The 6,000-nt window shown below is 42.9% G+C and overlaps 1 pseudogene; it reads left to right on the top strand.

Annotated features, from left to right (window-relative positions):
* Positions 1-264: 264 nt before the first annotated feature.
* LOC128597789 (nucleophosmin-like) overlaps positions 265-6,000 on the top strand; it is a 67,244-nt pseudogene continuing 61,508 nt past the window's right edge.

The raw sequence follows: 6,000 nt of genomic DNA, 5'->3' as shown, positions 1-6,000 counted from the left end.
TATATTACAATTTTATGGACCCACTGTCACATATGTGGTCCAGCATTGACTGACATGATGTGTTGTTGTTATTGAAGTAATGTGACTTACCAAAAGGGTGGCTAAAGCACAGAGGCTGCTCCAGCTGCTTTTCAAAGGCTACTCAAGACAAGGGCTTTATTATCAGTGCTATCAGACTGGGTGTACTTTCCCCAGGTTGCTCTTGGTTTAGTTCCAAATGAGAGATTACACAGTGGGCTCTCAGGAGTTCAGGTACATGGCGTGATGTCACGTCCTCAGCACACTATCCTTATGCAGTTCACACAAGCTACCAGGGATGTGGAGGCAGCAGAAGGAAGGAAGGAGGTCAGAGGCGGGGGTGACGGGTGGGGTGGGGGGGGTGCTGCTCAGAAGTCTTCTAAAATGGCAGAGCAAGTTGGACCTGCTGGGCAGTGATTGAGAATTATAACACCCAGATCTGAAAGGAAACTTGTAGGTCAGTAACCTACCACCAGCCCATCCCCTGAAGCCCTACTGTGGCTATATGGCTGGGCAAGGGCACAACTTGGACTAAAACTTGGGTATCTTGACCTCTAAAGTGGCAGTCTATGGCTTGGCACCCATAGCTCAGTGGTTAGGGCGCCGGCCACATACACCAAGGCAGGTTAGTTTGTACCTGGCCCAGGACTGCTAAACAACAATGACAACTACAACAAAAAAATAGCCAAGCGTTGTGGCAGGCACCTATAGTCCCAGCTACTTGGGAGTCTGGGGCAAAAGAATCACTTAAGCCCAAAAGTTAGAGGTGGCTGTGAGCTGTGATGCCACAGCACTCTACTGAGGGCAACATAGTGAGATTCTGTTTCAAAAAATAATAATAACAATTAAATAAATAAATAAAGTGGCAGTCTGTCTCTTACAGCAAGGCTTTTCAAATCTTATTGTGTGTACAATCACTCTGGAAGCTTAGAATGTTATTCTGATTAAGATCTGGGGTAGGGCATGAAATTTTGCATTTCTAATAAGCTTTCCTGTGATGCCAATATTGCTAGTTGAGGTCTAATTCTCTGAGAAGAACATTATTACATCTCCATTTTCAACAGTCCTCAATTACAGAAAAATTCTGAAAATAGCCCCTTCTGTGCTGCCTGGGACAGATGAGTATCCTTTTCTTAATCACTTTTTCATCAAATTTACCTAAAACAATTAAATCTCAGCTTCAGCCTTCTTTTCCACTGGAGACCTTGAATTACTGTCCAGCCACTTATTGGGAAGTAAAAAGGAAACCATAAGACCAATGTTCCTATGTTTTCAGGTGAATTTTTAGCTAAAACAGTGGTTCCCAGAGTGTAGTCCCCAGACCCACAGCCTCAACATCATTTGGGACCTTTTGTGAAAATACAAACTTTAGGGCGGCGCCTGTGGCTCAGTGAGCAGGGCGCCGGCCCCATGTACCGAGGGTGGTGGGTTCAAACCCAGCCCCAGCCAAACTGCAACAACAACAACAAAAAAAATAGCTGGGCGTTGTGGTGGGCGCCTGTAGTCCCAGCTACTTGGGAGGCTGAGGCAGGAGAATTGCCTAAGCCCAGGAGTTGGAGGTTGCTGTGAGCTGTGTGACACCACGGCACTCTACCGAGGGCAATAAAGTGAAACTCTGTCTCTACAAAAAAAAAAGAAAAGAAAAGAAAAATACAAACTTTACAATTCTAGGGGAGGGACCCAGCCGTTTGCATTTTAACATGCCTCCAGGTGACTATTGCAGGGTCAAGTCTGATAACCACTGACTTACGACTCACAGCCAAAGGCAGCCTATCAGTACTTGAAGCTCTGTATCATTTTATCCAGAAAGTGCTCACAAAATAATCATTTTCCAGCCTCAGAACATGGCCCACTTGTTGGAGCAAGGTATCATATATGATTATAACCAAAACCAATGAATCTACATGATTGCAGGGCCTACGCATGGAGTCTCTTCACAGAACTCAAAGATGAGATTCCCACAGAATCACAATTGCACTCAAATTTGCTCTGTCAAGCAGGAGAGCCCTGTCGAGCAGGCTTTCTTGCCCTTCATGAAGGACCGCCATAGTGCCCTTAGAACCATGGGTGCAGGATGGCACACGCTGTCTCCCACCCTAGTGGAATGATTTATGTAGTGGCTCTATCAACCAGGTAAGAAGACAGCTTCTTTCCGTGTCTGTGTGTGTGTGTGAACTCCTTGACGGTATGTTCTGAGACAGAGACCACGTCAAGTACCGTTCCATCAAATAGGCCAGGATACCAACACGTGAGTCTGAGGCAATAGACCTGTGCCCTGCCGGGTAACATTACAGAAATATTGTAAATATAATCCACACCTTCCATCCCCCTATACGCTTCCCTCGTTTTTTTCATGTGAAACAATAAGAAAACCTCATTAAAATGTTTGCTGTAATTTTTTAGCAATATAAATCCAGCCATAACAGGAGAACATTTGCTTCTTTGCCTTGCATATAAAGTCATGATTCATGTGTACCCAATTCTGTCTTGTTTGTTACACTGTTGCCATGACAACATTTTTCCCTTCAAGTACCAAGTAAATTGTAGAAGAGCACATACAAACAGCCGGCTCCTATAGGTAAATACTTCATTACTATCCACACAAACATTTCATTCATGGCTCCCACTCTCCAATCTTGATAAACTCAGCTCCATTAAAATCCAATTTTTGAATTCTTTCCTCCAAGGACACGTGAAAGCCTTATTCTACCAGAAGAGGTTCAAATCAAAGAGGATTTTGGCTTGATTTTTTTTTTTTTTTTGTAGAGACAGAGTCTCACTGTACTGCCCTCGGGTAGAGTGCCATGGCGTCACAAGGCTCACAGCAACCTCTACTCTTGGGCTTACGCGATTCTCTTGCCTCAGCCTCCCACTACAGGCACCCGTCACAACGCCCGGCTATTTTTTGGTTGCAGTTTGGCCGGGGCTGGGTTTGAACCCGCCACCCTCGGCATATGGGGCCGGCGCCCTACTCACTGAGCCACAGGCGCCGCCCTGGCTTGATATTTTTTAATATGTTTTTTATTTCAAATTAATATGAAGGTACAAATTTTTAGGTTACATTTTCTCACTTCCAGGGTACAGTTCCGTTTGTAAAATAGCCCCTCACCCAGGGGACATGTTGTACACCCTCACAATGCATGTTAGGTAAGATCCCACCTCATGCCCTCCCTTCTTTTGCCAATCAGGTTTGAATAATTTAAAATATTCTTCTTTCTCCACTATTTTTCCGGAAGGGCTGTTGACATAATAGAAATTTTAAAAATCAGGCCCCCTTCCTGGACTCGGAGGCTCGGAACGCACACCCACCCGTCACCACCCGTTACCTGCCCTCACCCCTGCGGTCCCGGCTGGGACTCGGCAGCATCCCCATACCGCGCCCCCGAGGAGCCCAGTGCAAGAAAGAATAGTCATCCAAGGAGGCGGAGCAAGATGGCAGCCGAGTAACAGCTTTCTTGCATCTGGGCACCATGAGTCTGGGGAGACAGAACTCCAGGCATCTCTGGCTGGTGGGATCTGCCTATCATCACCCCTGTGCAGATACAGGGAGTCAGCGAGAGACTTCTGGACCCCAAGAGGAGGACTAAAACAGTGGAAAACCGGCAAGTGGTCGCGTGTGTTCAATCAGTCTAAACCTGCCCGCAACTTCCACAGACACGAGAACTTAAAGAGCAAGAGGAAGTAAAAGGAAAATTAGGGCAAGGAAACAGATAGAAGAAACCACTCATGAGGAAGAGCCAGCAGAAAACCCCAGGCAAAATGAAGAACCAGTCCAGAACAACCCCACCAAGGGACCATGAGGTAGCTACTGCAGATGATTCCACCTATGAAGAAATGCTAGGAATGACAGAAAGGGAATTTAGAATACACATGTTGAAAACAATGAAAGAAATCATGGAAACAATGAAGGAAACTGCTAATAAAGTGGAAAATAACCAAAAGGAAATCCAAAAACAGAATCACATAAGAGATGAACGATATGAAGAATATAAAAAGGATATAGCAGAGCTGAAGGAACTGAAACAGTCAATTAGGGAACTTAAAGATGCAATGGAAAGTATCAGCAACAGGTTAGACCATGCACAAGAAAGAATTTCAGAGGTAGAAGACAAAGTTCTTGAGATAACTCAGATAGTAAAAGAGGCAGAAAAGAAAAGAGAGAAAGCAGAACGTTCACTGTCAGAATGATGGGACTTTATGAAGCGTTCCAACATACGAGTTATAGGAATTCCAGAAGGGGAAGAAGAATGCCCCAGAGGAATGGAAGCCATACCAGAGAATATTATAAAAGAAAATTTCCCAAATATCACCAAAGATTCTGACACACTGCTTTCAGAGGGCTATCGGACCCCAGGTCGCCTCAACTCTAACCGAGCTTCTCCAGGACACATTGTGATGAACCTGTCCAAAGTCAAGACAAAAGAAAAGATTCTGCAAGCTGCCAGGAGTAAGCGCCAGTTGACCTACAGGGGCAAATCCATCAGAGTGACCACAGACTTCTCTAATGAAACTTTCCAAGCAAGAAGACAATGGTCATCTACCTTTAATCTACTTAAACAGAACAATTTCCAGCCCAGAATTCTGTACCCTGCTAAGCTAAGCTTCAAAATTGACGGAGAAATCAAATCATTTACGGATATACAAACATTGAGGAAATTCGCCACAACAAGACCAGCTCTATAGGAAATACTTCAACCTGTTCTGCACACTGACCACCACAATGGATCAGCATCAAAGTAAGAACTCAGAAATTAAAGGACAGAACCTAACCTCCACACTGATGCAAAAGATAAAACTAAGCAATGGACTCTCACCAAATAAGACGAATAGAATACTACCACACTTATCAATTATCTCAATAAATGTTAATGGCTTGAATTCCCCACTGAAGAGACGTAGACTGGCTGACTGGATTAAAACACACAAGCCATCTATTTGCTGTCTGCAAGAAACACACCTGGCTTCAAAAGACAAATTAAAGCTCCGAGTCAAGGATTGGAAGACAATTTTTCAGGCAACTGGAATTCACAAGAAAAGAGGAGTTGCAATCTTATTTTCAGATACATGTGGATTTAAAGCAACTAAAGTCAAAAAGGACAAAAATGGTCACTTTATATTGGTCAAGGGAAAAATACAACAAGAAGACATTTCAATTCTAAATATCTATGCACCCAATTTGAATGCTCCCAGATTCTTGAAACAGACCTTACTCAGTCTGAGCAATATGATATCTGATAATACCATAATAACAGGGGACCTTAACACTCCTCTTACAGAGCTGGACAGATCCTCTAAACAGAAATTAAACAAAGATATAAGAATTTAAATGAGACCCTAGAACAACTGTGCTTGACAGACGCATATAGAACACTCCACCCCAAAGATAAAGAATATACATTCTTCTCATCACCCCATGGAACATTCTCCAAAATTGATCATATCCTGGGACACAAAACAAATACCAACAGAATCAAAAGAATTGAAATTTTACCTTGTATCTTCTCAGACCATAAGGCACTAAAGGTGGAACTCAACTCTAACAAAAATGCTCGACCCCACCCAAAGGCATGGAAATTAAACAATCTTCTGTTGAATAACAGATGGGTGCAGGAAGAAATAAAACAGGAAATCATTAACTTCCTTGAGCATAACAACAATGAAGACACAAGCTACCAAAACCTGTGGGATACTGCAAAAGCAGTTTTGAGAGGAAAATTCATCGCTTTAGATGCCTACATTCGAAAAACAGAAAGAGAGCACATCAACAATCTCACAAGAGATCTTATGGAATTGGAAAAAGAAGAACAATCTAAGCCTAAACTCAGTAGAAGAAAAGAAATATCCAAAATCAAATCAGAGATCAATGAAATTGAAAACAAAAGAATCATTCAGAAAATTAATGAAACAGGAGTTGGTTTTTTCAAAAAATAAATAAAATAGATAAACCATTGGCCAGACTAACGAGGAATAGAATAGTAACCT

Source organism: Nycticebus coucang, chromosome 2 (genome assembly GCF_027406575.1).
Source record: "Nycticebus coucang isolate mNycCou1 chromosome 2, mNycCou1.pri, whole genome shotgun sequence".
NCBI lineage: Eukaryota > Metazoa > Chordata > Mammalia > Primates > Lorisidae > Nycticebus > Nycticebus coucang.
Note: the sequence above shows the minus strand (reverse complement) of the source record. Positions and strands in the feature narration are given on the sequence as shown.